The following is a 16,203-nucleotide window of genomic DNA, read 5'->3' on the forward strand; positions in this document are numbered from 1 at the left end:
AAGTTGGAGTGCCCCCCCCCCCGGGGTGTATCCGAACTGCAATGGGAACTGCGTTGCAGGACATGAGGAAGAGCCGTCGTGGTTCGGGAAAAACAATCAACATAAGTCATGTAAGTCAAGGAAATCAAGTCAAATTGAAGACCTGAGCGCAAGAAGACCGTAAGTCCACTTGGCCCCTCAACCATGTCAACATGTATTATAGCCTACACTAAAGTTGCGTATAGTTTCGTATAGTTTGGTAATGTTTTATACATGTTCAGGGGCCAAAACAAATCTTTCACAACCTTTCTTGATGTTTTCACCCTGGAACATGTATTAAACATTATAAAACCCTAAGAAACTATACGTTAATTTAGTGTTGAGGGGCCAAGTGGACTTACGATCTTCTTGCGCTCAGGTCTTCAATTATTGTTGGTCACGTGTCACATGGGTATTTAAAAAAATACAATAAAATGCGTAAACAAGGTGAGCTAAATGAGGCTAAATCCTCCAAATCGACGTCTTTAAACATGATCTTATACGTCAAATTGCATTTTGATGTTTGCACGAAAACCCTTGGTGAATTTTTAAGTCTGAAAGCTGGGTGTTTATACCGTTCCCATAATCATGACATATAGCTGAAACTATATGGCTTAAAATAATAGTTTGGGTTGTAAAACGGTTGAACGAGAGAACGCTATTATAAGAAAGTATAAACCCATGTCATGTTGAACTTTATTTACCCACTTTAAGGCGAGTCGGTTGGCAGAGGAGCCATAATTTTTCCAGTTTTAGCCATTTAAGGCAACATAAAATTAAACATTCGCTTCACGTCCCCACCGTTTTTGAAAAGTGAGGAGGGGCAGGTATTTTATTGTTGTTTCTTGCTAACAAAATACATCAGTTTTCATTGCTATCAGTTTTCAGCAAAAACACTTGCAAGTGATTAATGCTGACTAACAAACTTGTTTACTTGTTTACTAGTGTATTAAAAACTTAAAATTAAATATGTAAATTGAATAAAAAATATGGACTGATCCCAGAAAGTGAGGAGGGAGGTAGGCGCGAAACGATTATTTAAAAATTTATTTGCCATATTAACAAAGAAACTGCAGCGTATAGTACCTTAAATCGAAAATCTCCAGATCGGCGATTATGGCTGGGGTAATTGTTTCACCTCTAGTTCATGCTATCCATTGCCCCTATCAAACCACACAACATAGAAATGTTTTGTGTCATGTTGCACTTTTAACCTGTCCTACCAATGTTAAGAATAGGTTACCGGAAATTTTGAAATGTGCAAAATGTAAAAAAACTTTTTTGTGGTGTACGTGCAAGAATGTGTAAATTTAAAATTTACCTCGGTATTGTCACTGAACCAAAATACTACCATCAATAAGACTGACTCCAAAACGTTGCGAAACATTTACAAGATTTGCTTCAACTATATACTAGCTCAAATACTAGGCATGCCAAACTTGGTACTCGTTGCAATGCATTTTCCATATCAAGAACCAAAATTATCATGCAGTCGTGCGTGAAAAAAAATATGCTCTGCGTGCTAGCCATGCGCTTCAATCATGTCAATGGAGAAAGTTAAAGTTTTGAAATATTTTCTCTAAATTATCAAGAGCTATCTTAAGAACTACTGAACCAATACTAGGCTTGTTTATACTTTCATGCTGATTCCAAATATGGTCATGAAAATTTAATTTCTGAAATTTTTGAATTAAACATGTTGTCTGCAGTCGACACCCGCGTGAAGAGAAAACTCTCATTGAACATTAGAGAATGAATTTGGAGAAAATCTGATAATTACAAACACTCGCTAAGCAGCAAGACCTTCCCTCTAAGCTTTTAATCCGATAAGCTGATTATCTATTTGTTTTTATGAATTGGAAGACATTCTTTGATGTATTACTGAGCTCAATCATCTGAAATTACTGGAGCGTGAGCCACCCAGGCTGAAGGCTCAGCATAGTATTTTATTGTCAGAAGGTTTTCTCCAAATTTATTTCCTAATGAATACATTTTGTGAAAGGTTTGGACATAATCTGTATAATTTAAGTGCGCATTTAGTGGGTCACCATTGGTCACTTCACTTATGACATGCATACAATGCCCAGATACCAGTACATCCAGCCTGGATCAGCTTGGATACCAAAAGTTTGCTAGGCGTGGCCTGTTTTAACCAATCACAAACAAGCTTATAAATTCGGATACTTCTACAAGTTACATTCATCCACGTGTATTTAAATTTGTTTCAAATTCAGCGCAGCTATAAAATAAGCCTATCTTGTGTATGTTGTACACTTTATATCTTGGAGATACTCCGGGCTGTGCCTTTTGGATATCTATTGAGGAATTCATTTCCGTCGTTTTTTGGAATATCTGGATTTACACTATTTTATTCTATTTTATTCTATAGCTTGATAACACCAGACTAAAATGGGTAAGTAACTTAATAAAGTTTGTACAAGAAAATCATTTCACTGAGTGAAAATCTGAAGGATATCCCGGGTATTATTAGCTGCAGGGCCCGGCGCGTAGGTAAAATGGGGAATGTTGAACCATGAACCAAATGCTGGGACAGAAACCGCCACGCCCCGTTTACATGGTTTAAAAGGGCATTTCGTGATCCACAGTCTCATCCCCACACTTTTTTCAAAAAAAGTTTAGATTTTTGTACTACTGGAAACCTCTGGCTACATAATGTTTATGTACCAAAAATATCGTCAAATTTGAATTTAGTTCTGGTATACCAGAACGAAATTACATAACAGTGGTCTATGGAGCAGTAAATTGGTAAATAAAATCATGCATAACTCGCAAACACAAAATCAGAATCAACTCAAATTTTGGGAATAAGCTTTTTTCGTGGATATCTACTGAAAAATGTCATAAAAGAAGCTGGTAGGATCACAAAATCCTCCTTTACACAAAATCCTCCTTTAAGTGCAAAAGGCCACAGATGATACAAGAACAGTATACTAATCCTTTTCTAGAACTAGACGCGGTATTGTTGGTCGAAGCAGCCAAAATATCGATTTTCATTATCTAAATCAATATATTATTGAAAAATAACACTTTGATGCTTTGCAAAAGTTCATTCTACAAATCATATACTTTGAAAACTTGCTTGATTTGTTGTTGTTAATGAGTTATGTACGTTTTACAAAAGTGTTGTTGTTTGAGCCCTCTTTACAACATAACTCAAGAACCACAGGACCTACAGTAGTATATCTGTGATATTTGAATCCTTCTAGACACTTTCCAAACTTTCCATTTGAAACTACCAAATCCCAACAGTTTAAAATAGTTGCTAACCTTAATTTCTCTTTTCGGCGTTAGCTATGTGTGTTCAAAAAACGGTATCTAGAAACACATCTAAAGTCTCACGTTCATGGAAGTTCACCTGTGTTCGTATATTGAATGATTAAATTTTTTGATCCAAACACAAGAAAGTTATTCCTACCTCTCGGAATTTTCAGATAGTTACTCCATCATTCATCAGCAAGACTGAGACTGTGATGTTGATCATTAGGTCGTGGCCTTTCAACATCACAGTCTCAGTTTCGCTGATGAAAGATGGAGCAACATCTGAAATTTCCGAGGTAGAAATGACTTTATTGTGTTTGGATCAAACGTTTTAAACTTCAAACACTTCGTTTCTAAAGGCATTTCTGTCTTCCATACACTCTTGATCTTAGAGAGTTCTTTATCCTCTCAGGAGAACCCTTATAAATGGTTCTTTAAAGGAAGCATAAAGGGATCTTGTTTACTCAGAGGAGCCTTGTTTGGTTGTTCAAAACCTGTGATGGTTCTCTATAATGGGTTCTTGGATTATCATGACATTTTTAGGGTTCAAATATGAGGGTCTCCCTGCAGGTGGACACGTCAGAACCAGTTTGGCACTCGTTTTGCTATTAAAATAGTTTAAATACAATAATTATAATGTTTAAAGACTGTTTTTAAGCAATTAAACATGAAATACCACGATCATGTGTTCAGAATATACTTCAAAGTTTTTGCTGTGTGTATATTATATATACTGTCTACCCGATGTACATGATGCATCGTGGTTTGCGTACCATCCTAGACACATCTTTCCTGATGGCAACATTTTTACAAGGAAAACGGTCAATTTATACTAATTTATGACAATTTTAACGGAAAAAATCCCTGGAATAAATCTCAGTATATTACGCTTAGAATATTTTGGTTTTATTCCTTTATTTTTATACTAGCCTTGCAGTTCTTGAGTTCTATTGTTTCTTATCTTTAGCTCGGGTACAAGGCCGGATTTTCCGTGGGGTGTGAATGGGTGTTGGGGTGGGTATAATAAGAATAAAAATTCCTTTAAAAAATGAATGGGGCGCCCAATGTGAGCTTGGACGTGATATGGTGAATTCCATGGTGTGTAAATTTGGTATTATAATGATTTTTCTAGGGAAGAGTAGAAGATGATCAAATGCAAGAGAAATGTGTTTGATTGGGGAAGGTGTATGACAGTACCGTTTTGGATGAAATAAATGGGAATGAAGCTTTCGTGTCAATTTGCGATTATGTGGGGCACACCGTCATCATCCCTATATCTTCGTGTTAAAAATTGCCGTGATAGTACGATGAATCCTCACGTTTTTCAACAACTACGCATGGTGATTTTATTCGAGATAGGCCGTGCAACTCAGGCTAAGCATACAATTTGAGATTTTGAGCGCCTGCCACACTGTTTCTATTCTATGTTTTACGATTTTCGCATGATCAATATATGGCTGGCCGTAACCGCCACAACGTGGAGCTGCTACGCGTAGCTTACTTTTCGCTTCGCGGAGCTAAATTGACCAATCATGTTAGATCTTTTCATTACGCGGAGCCAGTGGATGCATCCTCGTTCCAGAGAGAGAAAACTCTTGCCAAAATTAATGTTTACTATGGGGATTTTAAATGAATCGATTGTAAATAAACCACGACCAGTTGTACAGGATCAATACCATTGTTTGATTAGTGTATAGTCAATGTTACCTTGCATGCATGTGTAATGTGTGTGGCGTGTTTGTTTGTTTGTTTGTCTACTGTGTCAGGCCAGGATCACTGACACCCACGGTACTGATACTCTCATACTATCACGGTGATCATATTGTTGAATGTTGTTGACTTTAAAATAATCATGATGCAGTCATGTCTACAGTAGAACTCACCACGACCTTTGAAGGACTTAAACCCTATTAAAAGCTATTAAACCAAGATAACACTCAATGAAAACGGCTCAACTATGTTACATCAGATCTTCTCTGGTTAAATACACACTGCACTTGTGTCTGTTTTACCTGTGCAATGAGCAATGAGCTGGTATTATAGTTTCAGTTGGGTGAACGATTATAAAGCGAACGCAAGGTAACAATACTGTGGGCTTTTGTTTACGAAATGAGACAATAGTCTGCTTATTGTTAACCAGCGTTCTTGAAAATGAGAAGCTTAATGACTTAACACGGTTTAGAAATAATTTCTTCATATTTTTGGTACAAAAGTACCAATATTTCCAAACACCTAAATTAGCTAAAAATTTAGGACATGTTACAAAACTATATTTTCTAGAATTTCAGAGAATACTTTAAATATTGGCCGGTTATTTTTTACACAGTAGTGACGTCAACTAGGCAATGGCCTATACTTCTAACACACACTATTTGTAGAGGTCGCGCGTCAATGGTGAGCGCACTGAGTATTGTGTATAGGAAAACGGACAGTAACTACAGTATGTATGGCCTACTACTAGTATATAAAGTAAATCCGAACTGGTTTGCAGTTTGCTGAAGGTCGAATTCCGCAGGGACACCGCGCAAGTTATACAAATTAGCTCCCGGCGATACACTGCAGATCGCAGAACTGTGTGCATAGTTTACCACCACTCTGCCTAGCTATATAGTTATGTACAATACTGTATGAGTTTCTTATGAGTGCATGTCCATCTTAATAATAAGTCAGTTCGTACTTTTCATAAACTACTTTTTGAATCATAACTTTCGTGACCGATGATATCTTGCAACTACGTGACGCTCGTCTGGCAAATTCTTAATGAATAAATTCGCTTCACGTAATGAGTAAGTCGTACTTAATTAGTCAGTTTTACCTCCGAGTAATGAAAAACTCTAACATGATCATGATTGGTCAATTTGGCTCCACGGAGCAAAAAGTCAGCTACGCGTAGCAGCTCCACGTTGTGGCGGTTGCGGCCTACCATATCAGTATCCCATATGATATTTCTATTGCAAGAAAATTTTATTTGTTGTCAGGTTTTATCTTAAATACACTAACTGGAAATTAAATACACTAATTAGTGAGGACCGGTATTTTGCTGTGGATATGTTTAACGGCAATTTGCGGGTAAAAAATTTGAAATCCTGAGTAAAAATTTTGATCATATTCAACTCTTTGAGAAAAAATTTATATAAAAGAATGCATGTAAAATCCAGCTGCAATACAATGCACATTATTGACACACTATCACTCTCTTTATCTACGGCAATAATAGAATATCGATTTCAATCGAATTGAATACGATGCTCAGTTTTGAGTTTGTAGTTGACTACTAAGCGACCTAAGCGATCGATTGCTAGCCAATCAGATAGAACTCCTTTTCTTGCGTTCGGTGAAATACCAGTCGCCCGTCGCTCACCAACGGAGTATTAAATTTATATTTATCGAATAGGAAGTCGACACTGTGTGGGGTGGGGGATTTCTGTTTTTGGGACCTATTGTAGTGAGGATATTTGATATTGAATATTGTTGAATTTCGTTATGCAGGGGTATATGTGACGTGTCATGTCAAAAGGAGACACTTTTGGGCAGGTTATCAATTCTGAGGTTTTTACATATCTTAAATATAGAGATATTTTGCTCCACAACGCCGTTTTCCCAAATAAAATCGGACATTCCTGAGCGAAGATATCGAGTTCGTAATTTAGGCGGTGGGTGACTCTCTGGAGGTTGTATGGAACATAGGGGGTGTCTACGGTCTGTGTGACTGAGACACTATAGTAATAATATGCACATTACACTAGCACTATATCGAAATTGTTAGCTATCGTGTACTCATTTGATACGGGAAGCAAAGGCTGACGCTGTGACGCATTGATAATTAGTAAATAAATAGGTATACATGGGCTACGTGCAGGAATTCTTAATCGTACCTCAGTATTGTTATTGAACCATGCTACCAGTTTGCAAATTTTCATAACAGATTTCAAAAGATTTGCCTCAATTTCTGGACCAATAGTAGCTCTGCAAATCGTGGGTTACTTGTCCTTTTTTGACCTACATGCTTTTGACATCAAATTATCCCAGCTCATCCAATTAGGATAACAGAAAGTTTTGTAGGCGTGGCCTGAATTAGCCAATCATAATCATATAATCAACTTACAAAATCGGCTATACTTTCGGTGAATGTTTCGCATGTATATATTCAACGTTTAGGGGGCCTATCGCAAAGTGTCGACTCGGATCATTACTTGCTACTGTTTGTGCATCGACTTGCGAACCTAAGGAATTCACTATCTGCGTCCTTATATTTTGGAATATATCTGGATTTGAACTTTTATTATAACTGAACATACTAAAATGGGTAAGTTTGTACAAGAAGAATATTTAACTTGACTGACAAATCTGAAGGAACATGGTGTAAGCATAGCACACGGGCCACGTGAGCTAAATTTGGAATGTTGGCCAAATCCGGGACCGAAACCACCACGCCTCTCCATGTGCAAAAAGGCTGAGATGATAGAAGAACAGCGTTTAATATGTTTATTCTTTTTTTTTTTCGGAACCAATCCAGATGTGTGCCATTGGATGTCTGTGTGTGATTACCGTAAAACCTCGTCTACAAGCATAGAGTGCTTCTGATGAAAGCTCCATTAATCCAGGCGCCATTATGGAGTTTGAACAAATAAATTACGGATCCAAGCATTATACAAACAAGTATTGTTCTAAGACAAATCTATTGTATTGGCATATTTCACTTGTTTCGAATTAATTTAGCTTTAATAAAAAACACTATATGCGTGTAGACGAGGTTTTACGGTATGTGACCAGCTCCAACAAAACCCGGAACAAGTCGCCAGACATGTTTTTGAGTTGGGCTATATAGGCATTTAAAGATGACATTCCCATTTTTTTTAAATGAAATTTTGGGAGGGTTGACTGTGAGACTAAGTGGACCATTACTCGTCGAGTGGTCGATAGACGTCCCAATAAATCGGACTTACCGTCGTTTTATCTTTTCAGTTTCTGTTTCCGTATCCGTAATAGTTTTTGTAAGTCATTGTTATTCTGAAGTGGTAGTCTCCCAGGTATGACCAATCTTTTATTCTAGCCTTTTGTTAGTTACTGAAAATTTGAAGCTCGTGAATTTCAGTTTTCGTTTTGGTAAGTTATATTGATTTTTTACATAAAACCTTGAGATGTGCGGTTGGGTGCCAATCTAGACAAAAGAAGAGTCTAAATTTTACGGTCCTAAATTCGCGGTAAATTGTACGGCTTCAATTGACTTGTGTTTGGTGTATATGTACTTACGCCTAGACGTAAGTGGATCGTAAAAAAGTCTTGCATTGAAATATATACTGACCATGTTGCCAAGTTATAAGCAATGAGTCTTTCATATTGGCGATGAAACGAGCGTCTAAAATAGTCAAATATCTCCCAATGTGGCGCGTACAAGTGGTGATTTGGTAATCATGTTTTATATTGAAATGCAATACAAAAGAATTTGCATTGGAGCAAAGATAATGTATTCTATTCATGGCAAGCTAATCTGATAATTGGTTGGGCCTATATGCAAGACTCGGGTTTATTTTAAATGTTTATTTTTGCAGAGCTTATTTTTAGTCATGGATCATACTGATAAATTTCGCGAGGGGGAGGGAGGGAGGGAGGGAGATACTTAAGTTGAGACTGAACAAGCGAGAGTGGGAGGGGGTGAAGAAGAAAGAGAGGAGAGGGAGAGACGGAAAGGCTAGAAAGAGAAAGCTCGAGAGGAGAGAGTAGGGACCGGGGAGGGAGTGGGGAGCCTGATCATGGGGGGGGGGGCAGGAGGAAGCAAAATAGGGAGATAGACATTGATACGAGGGAAGGGCGACACTGTGGCCCTGCACAAGTGCAATGGGGCGCGACAGGCTCATAAGCGGCCCCTTTGTGATTGAAGGGCTTATTTTCAACGTTTTTACAGAAAAAAGTGGACCTTTTCATTCGGATTTGCATTTTGTCATAATAATGTGAATCAATTTATCACTGTCAAACACGAGAGGGCGCTAGACCATTAAAACAGCGGTCGTACACCGGTGTTCATGTATCTCCAGCCTTTATGGGCTTTATTGACACAGGCAATTACCTCTATTGAAATAAGCTGATTGGTACTTCAGAGTTAACAATGAAGTCAGATTACAGTAAACTTACTGAATCCCTTGCGTTTTCGTATCTGAACAATAGAGTTACGGAAACTGAAAAGATAAAAAGACCCTTAGTCACCGGTCAGTTCTACAGCATAGATATCCATGGCTAACGATGGTTAACTATGGAAACATGTTAAAGGACATCAAGAAAATTTTCTAAGTTATTTATTTTGAGCTCTTTCGAGTATCGACGAGTAATGGATATTTTCTGTAGATTTAGGTTTTGTCTGTGACTGCTAATGTGAGGCCGTCGTAGGTCGTACAGGGCTCAAACTCGGTGGGTGGGTGTAGTTCTGTCCTGGCAAGAAGAAGTTTATGTTCGTTAAGTCATCCGACCCCAGGGGCCCCCTCCAAGGGGTCATTTGAGGTCAAATGACTAAAACTGTCATATGGGCATGAAACTAGGTCCTACAGGGCGGGCTCAAACTCGGTGGGTGGGTGTAGTTCTGTCCTGGCAAGAAGATGTTCATGTTCGTTAAGTCATCCGACCCCGGGGCCCCCCTCCCACGGGTCATTTGAGGTCAAATGACTAAAAACTGTCATATGGGCATGAAACTAGGTCGTACGAGGCTCAAACTCGGTGGGTGGGTGTAGTGTCCTGGCAAGAAGAAGGATGTTCGGTAGGGCATGCGAGCCGGGGTCCCCCTCCCAGGGGTCATTTGAGGTAAAATGACTAAAAACTGTCATATGGGCATAAAACTAGGTCGTACGGGGCTCAAACGCGGTGGGTGGGTGTAGTTCTGTCCTGGCAAGAAGATGTTTATGTTCGTTTTAAAGTGATCTGACACCGGGGTCCCCTCCCAGGGATCATCTGAGGTCAAATTACTAAAAAGTGTCGTATGGGCATGAAACTTGGTAGGTACAGTCAACATTTAAAACAACATTTTTTGAAGGTCATTTTGGGGTCATCCAAGGTCATCACGGGTCATCTGAGGTCAAATGATTAAAAACTCATATATGGACATGAAACTTGGTGGGTACAGTCAACATTTAGAGTTATAAGTTTAGGTCATTTTGGGGTCATCCAAGGTCACCCAGGGGTCATCTGAGGTCAAATTACTAAAACTGTCGTATGGGCATAAAACTTGGTGGGTACAGTCAACATTTAGAGCCAAATTTTTGGAAGGTCATTTTGGGGTCGCCAGGGGTCATGTGAGGTCAAATTAGTAAAAACTGTCGTATGGGCATGTCACCATCAGCCTGGTAATCGCGCCCAGCTGAGAACCGCCAAATATGGTAACCGCCTAGTCTATTTTAAAACTGATGCATCAATGACTATGTTCATCATGTCATTATTGTATCATTCTCACATACATTAGGAAATGAATTTGGAGAATAGAGGCCTTGCATGTGACATATCATCCCGTTAATATGGCGGACTACTCAAATGCATTCAACAAAAGCATGATTGCAATCAAATAGGTTGATGACAACATTTGATTGAATGGACTGCACTCCGCCATAACTACGGTGAAGGACACCGGCTCAAATCCTTTGTTTGGAGCCAATCGATAATTTCATGCAGGGCCTCTATACTTTCTGTTAATAAAATACTATGCTGACCTCACACTCCAGTAATTTCAGATCATTGAGCTCAGTAATACATCATAGAATGTCTTCCAATTCATGAAAACAAATAGATAATCTGAATATCGGATTAAAAGCTTGAGGCATTTCAATTGCAAGGCCCATTACTTATACACCAACAACAACAACATAGGTCTACAAGTGTATATAATGTAGCATGTGCACACATTATCATGTTGTCAGTCCCTACACATTCCCAAATGAATGCAGTGACCACTCATTCATGATGGACGTACTGATCATTATGTATGATTTAAGGGGGTACTACACCCCTGGTCAATTTTGTGCCTATTTTTGCACTTTTCTCACAAATTATAGCGCATTGGTGACAAGTAAAATATGTATATTATAGGGGCAAGGACTACAATTACTGCACTGAAAATTCAACAACTCAAGGCTAGTAGTTATTGATTTATTGATCAAATATTGGTTTTCCCTCATTTTTGACTGTAACTCCACAACTGTTGTCTGAGCTGAAATAAAATTTCCAGTGCAGTAGTTGTAGTCCTTGCCCCTATAATATACATATCTTACTTGTCACCAATGCGCTATAATTTTGGAGAAAAATGCAAAAATAGGCACAAAATTGGGCAGGGGTGTAGTACCCCCTTAAACTCATAGGTGTTGTGCGTTAAGTTTGGCAATTTGGGAGGGGTTGTTCAAAATGACCCCATAGGATTATACGGGGTAAAAATTTCAAATTGCTCAAATACCCCTTTCAAATATATCAAATTATTTAAATAAATAAATAAATAAATAAATAAATAAACAAACAAAAATTGATCAAATTGTAGCGTAGCATTAAAATCATAATAACCATTGCTGACGGGCGGATTCGAACCAACGATATTGACATTACCAGTCTGATGCTCTAACACTGAGCTATGCCATCATCTGGTAATGAGGGTCGAGTTTTTAGCGTATACAGTGTTTGTCTGTGAAAATGCCGCCTCGTGAAATAAATAAATATAAAATCTCAATTTTTAATTTAAATTTATTTGATAATTTTCTAACCTAGGCTATATTTTCTTTAGAGCAGGGACAAATATTTCCCCTTTTATCCAATTTGGCCGCTAAATAAGAATCTACTTCTTTTATTACTGATTTAATTCCGCGATTTGTTCCATTAAGCAATATCAAAGATTAATGTCAAGCATCTCACAACAGATATTTAGTTGGCTTAGTGGTTTTGCACAGTGCTTTTTAACCGGGAGGTACCGAGATCGATTCCCACCTCTGCCTGCAATTTTTTTTCAAGACTGGGAAATAATAACCTGACATTCGCCGCTGACATTCGTACTGCAGAAGCGGAGTTATAACTTTTTTCCACATTGCTGGTACAGCTCAAATTACCGTACTTTTCCTGACCAGACAGTCCATGCCAAAATTGTTACTACACCTTTACATTTCATCGAATCTCTTTTTGATGTCTGTCATTTTGAACATCACACTTGAAAGATGTATGCTATGTAGAAACTTTATTTTGCAATTTCATAATTTGCATATTATTAGCATATTTGCAAGAAAAAACATGAAAATCAATAAATACCTATATTTTTCACAATTTCAATATTTTATTAGAAATTAAGCATGTAGGCCGTTTGTTATGACTTGATGAATGAAGCTGTTAAACAGATTTTGATATTTTTGCTTATTTTTCCTTTTTTTGCCCCAAAATGTGTAAAAATCTAAATTTTTTTGATGGCCTATATTTTCTTTGAATATTTATAAAATTTCTTAATTTAGGTATAATACAGTGCAGAAAAAGATGTCAAAAAAATCTGTTAAACAGATTTCCAATAAATTGTTCCATTTTCCATTTTGGGTTAAATACTCAATTTTCATGCGCAGGATATTTGAAACATAAAATGAAAACATGTCCATTGCACTTTTTCCTCGAGATGTACTATAATATCAAGGTTACGGATATATTATAATCCCTTCTTATCTTCACTGATCCATCAGATACCTTATTAGATTGTTATGAATGATCAATGAAAAGGTTCAGAACTGGGCTACTAATGGTCTGTCAAGTATCTATAGTTACTTTCATGACTGTGTCAACTCAAAAATCATGCAAGGTCGAATGTAGGAAAAGTACGATCAGTTGAGCTGTATTAAATATCAAATGGTCATAATTGGCGGTCACTTCAAATCATCCCCAACTGAACGAGGTTCAAGAATGTCCTCTCATTGTTAATTGTTGGTTAACCCACCACTTGAACAGGATTTAGCCAAACAAAGACTTAAGCTTTTTAATAATACTATACATAAGTATAAGCTTATTATCCTCTTCAACAATAGGATTAAAGATTGGTGCTTGACTGGAATTACGTGCTAGTGTCATTGGTTATTGTTAAAAGGCAATAAGGTGTGTATTTCCTCTGAATAGGAAAGACTCTCTACATCGAACCATGGATGCTGGTGATTCTAATTAAGCCCGATCCTGACTCCACTTCGCAGCGGTATGCGATGCTGCGATGCTTTTCAAACATCTCAGCATCGCGCGATGAAATTAAAATGTACAGGTGGAGTCAGTATCGGGCTTTAGGAGAATGTATCTTCCAAACCCAATTCGAAATGATGCGCTTGAGAATTCAACAATATAAATAACGGTAGCTCTATTATAATACACATTAATGTTTTAAGCAGATAAAATTCCAAAATATAATACGTTTTCTGCCTTTGCTTGTCACGTGGTAGGCCTATGTTGAAGTTGCGATTATATTTTTAAATAAGTTTCAGATGAATAACAACAAGACAAGTGGTCGAGTGGTCTAAGGCGCTAGGCTCATAGAGTACTAAGCGTTGCGCCGTGAGTTCGAACCCCGCCTCTGCCAAACTTTAAAAGAACTAAATTAAAATTTGACTTTTTTAAATTTCATATTTGGGAAATGTGACTGGGAGAATGTATGTATGGTGTGGAGTGGTGTGATAGGGCATGTACTTTAACTGGCCGGCGCGGTCCGGTGACTAAGTCTTTATTGGGCGTTTTATCGGCAGTCAACGAGTAATGCCTTTCAAATCCTTGAAAGTACTTATTAAAAAGAGGTTTATTTAATCAATAAATTACAGTTAAACTATGATAATTGCTGATAATTCCTATTCAATCTTGTGTAATGCAGGAAACTAATTGGCCCATTACTCAGAATAGCAATTTGGCAAAAATATCAAGGTATAATTTACAAAAATTATTCATATCTTGAAAAGTATTGATGCTATTTATAAAAAAATTTGATATCATTTTAAAGCTTATTATCTAGTGCTTTTATTTTTGTTCAAATCATGAAATGCCAAAATGAGACTTGTTCCTGGTTTTGTCAGAATGGGTCACATAATTATGGACAATTTAAACACATTTTGAAAGTAAAGATATTTAAATTAGCCAAGTTAACTGCACATTTATCATGTTTATACTAATCTATATGCGAATTTTAAATTTATACGCTTTCCTTTATTTCCATTATTCCATAACATTTCCTGATGTAGGCCTATATACGTTTTGGGTAGTTTGAAAAAGGGGTGATGCTGTGACGCATTGATAATTGGTAAATAAGTATTATGGGCTACGTGCAGGAATTCTTGATTGTACCTCGGTATTGTTATAACTGAACCATATAAATATTCAGTTTACAAATCTTTGCAACAAGATTTACCTCAATTTCTGACTCGAGTAGGCCTAGCTGTTGACATGTGTGCTTTTGACATCCAAAATTTTTGGGATTCAAGTGCATGCGACTTTGAATTTAACCCCTGAGCACTACCTGCCTATCTAACATTCTCTCTGATTGGTCCATTACATGATATCTTCACTTTAATCACCAATCAGAATGGAGTTTTGCAAATAATTCACCCAAATTTTTTAGTGTAGTGAAATTATTCTAACAATGTTGCTAATTGATCCAATTGATAATGAAAACTTCTTTTTGACCAATCGGCAGGTAGTTCTCACGGGGATATGTTATTATTCGTTACTCTCTCTCTCATAGTCTCATCATATTATTTATCGGAGTATGTTCGTGGTTCTTGAAGCATAGCTGCTCTAGTTATTATTGTCGCTTGCTGACGGAGCAGTCAGAACCCCGAGTTGTACAGAAAATCTCTAATAGTCACTTTAATTCATGAAGCATGAAGCGTGACATATTGGCCAAATATTGTGGTTATTTTGAACACCTCTAGTAATTTAAGTTATCTATCCTTCTATCTATATATATCTATATCTATATCTATTTCAATTATCCGACAATTGTCATGAATTGCAAAAGCAAATACCAAACCAATAAGAGTTTAAATGGTTTTATCCTCGTGTATATACTCATGGTATACTATATACTAGATTTTGGAGGTGTTTTTGTTTGTTTTGTTCTATATTTTTCTGACAAGTTTGGAATGCATTGGACCTTGACCATGGACGAAAAAGGGTAAAGAACCAAAGTAATATTGATTACTTTTTAAACGTGCAGTAATACTGCATAGTGTGGAGTTAATAAGCTCATCAATCATGTCAATTATATAATACACCTGCACAAAATGCAGGTTATTCCAAATCTAGTGCTCCAAATCCAAGCGAAACGAATTCCTTTGAGCTTGTGCACTAAATAAAAATCCCTTTAAAAAGGGAGAGCTTGGCCATAGATTACCCAAATTTAATGAAATATATCAAACAATGAATACAAAGAACATACCGTAAATATTCGCCTAATGGCACACTTGGGCTCATTTGCCTGAGGTAAATTTCATCTACAATAGAGAGCTCCCTCCTCTGAAATTCCAAAAAGAATTAAGGTTCTGTGCCCTTATTTGCTGTGGGCACTTTTGGGCCTAAAATTCCACTTATGTCAAGCTAGCCCATAGCGCCATTAGTACTACATTGCAGGAACTCGCACTGCAGTAGGCCTATCGCTTATGTGAAGTCAGCATTGTCCCCTTAGAGGGAGTGACACGTATCCTAGACTATGCATGGTATTACACTTTCTTAATCTGTCATGTGAAAGTTTAATAACCACAAAAGTTATAATTCTTTCACACTGTCTTGTTCCATTTCCAAGGACAAAATAATTGGTATTTGGCAAACTTTATCTTGAAAAAAAGGCGTCAATTTTGCCCCCACCTCTAGATCGTAGCCCCTGATGGGCTCGGGACCCCTTTGACCCTGTCGTCAATCCGATCCTAACCAAAAACAGCTGATTTG

General features: G+C 37.3%; 2 protein-coding genes across 3 annotated transcripts in view; one reads left to right on the forward strand and one right to left on the reverse strand.

The window, feature by feature from the left end:
- The window catches only part of LOC140168405 (sushi, nidogen and EGF-like domain-containing protein 1), a 139,583-nt gene that overhangs the window by 73,863 nt on the left and 49,517 nt on the right, over positions 1–16,203 (reverse strand). The window lies entirely within an intron of this gene.
- Positions 2,292–16,203, forward strand: part of LOC140168404 (globin-like) — a 21,808-nt gene continuing 7,896 nt past the window's right edge. The window contains exon 1 of one of the 2 annotated variants that reach the window (XM_072191793.1): positions 2,292–2,431. The gene's annotated coding sequence lies outside the window, so the exon portion shown is untranslated. Of the gene's footprint in view, positions 2,432–7,425; positions 7,604–16,203 lie in introns of those variants that run through there. The other variant, XM_072191792.1, reaches the window with a different exon arrangement.

This window comes from Amphiura filiformis, chromosome 13 (assembly GCF_039555335.1).
Source record: "Amphiura filiformis chromosome 13, Afil_fr2py, whole genome shotgun sequence".
NCBI lineage: Eukaryota > Metazoa > Echinodermata > Ophiuroidea > Amphilepidida > Amphiuridae > Amphiura > Amphiura filiformis.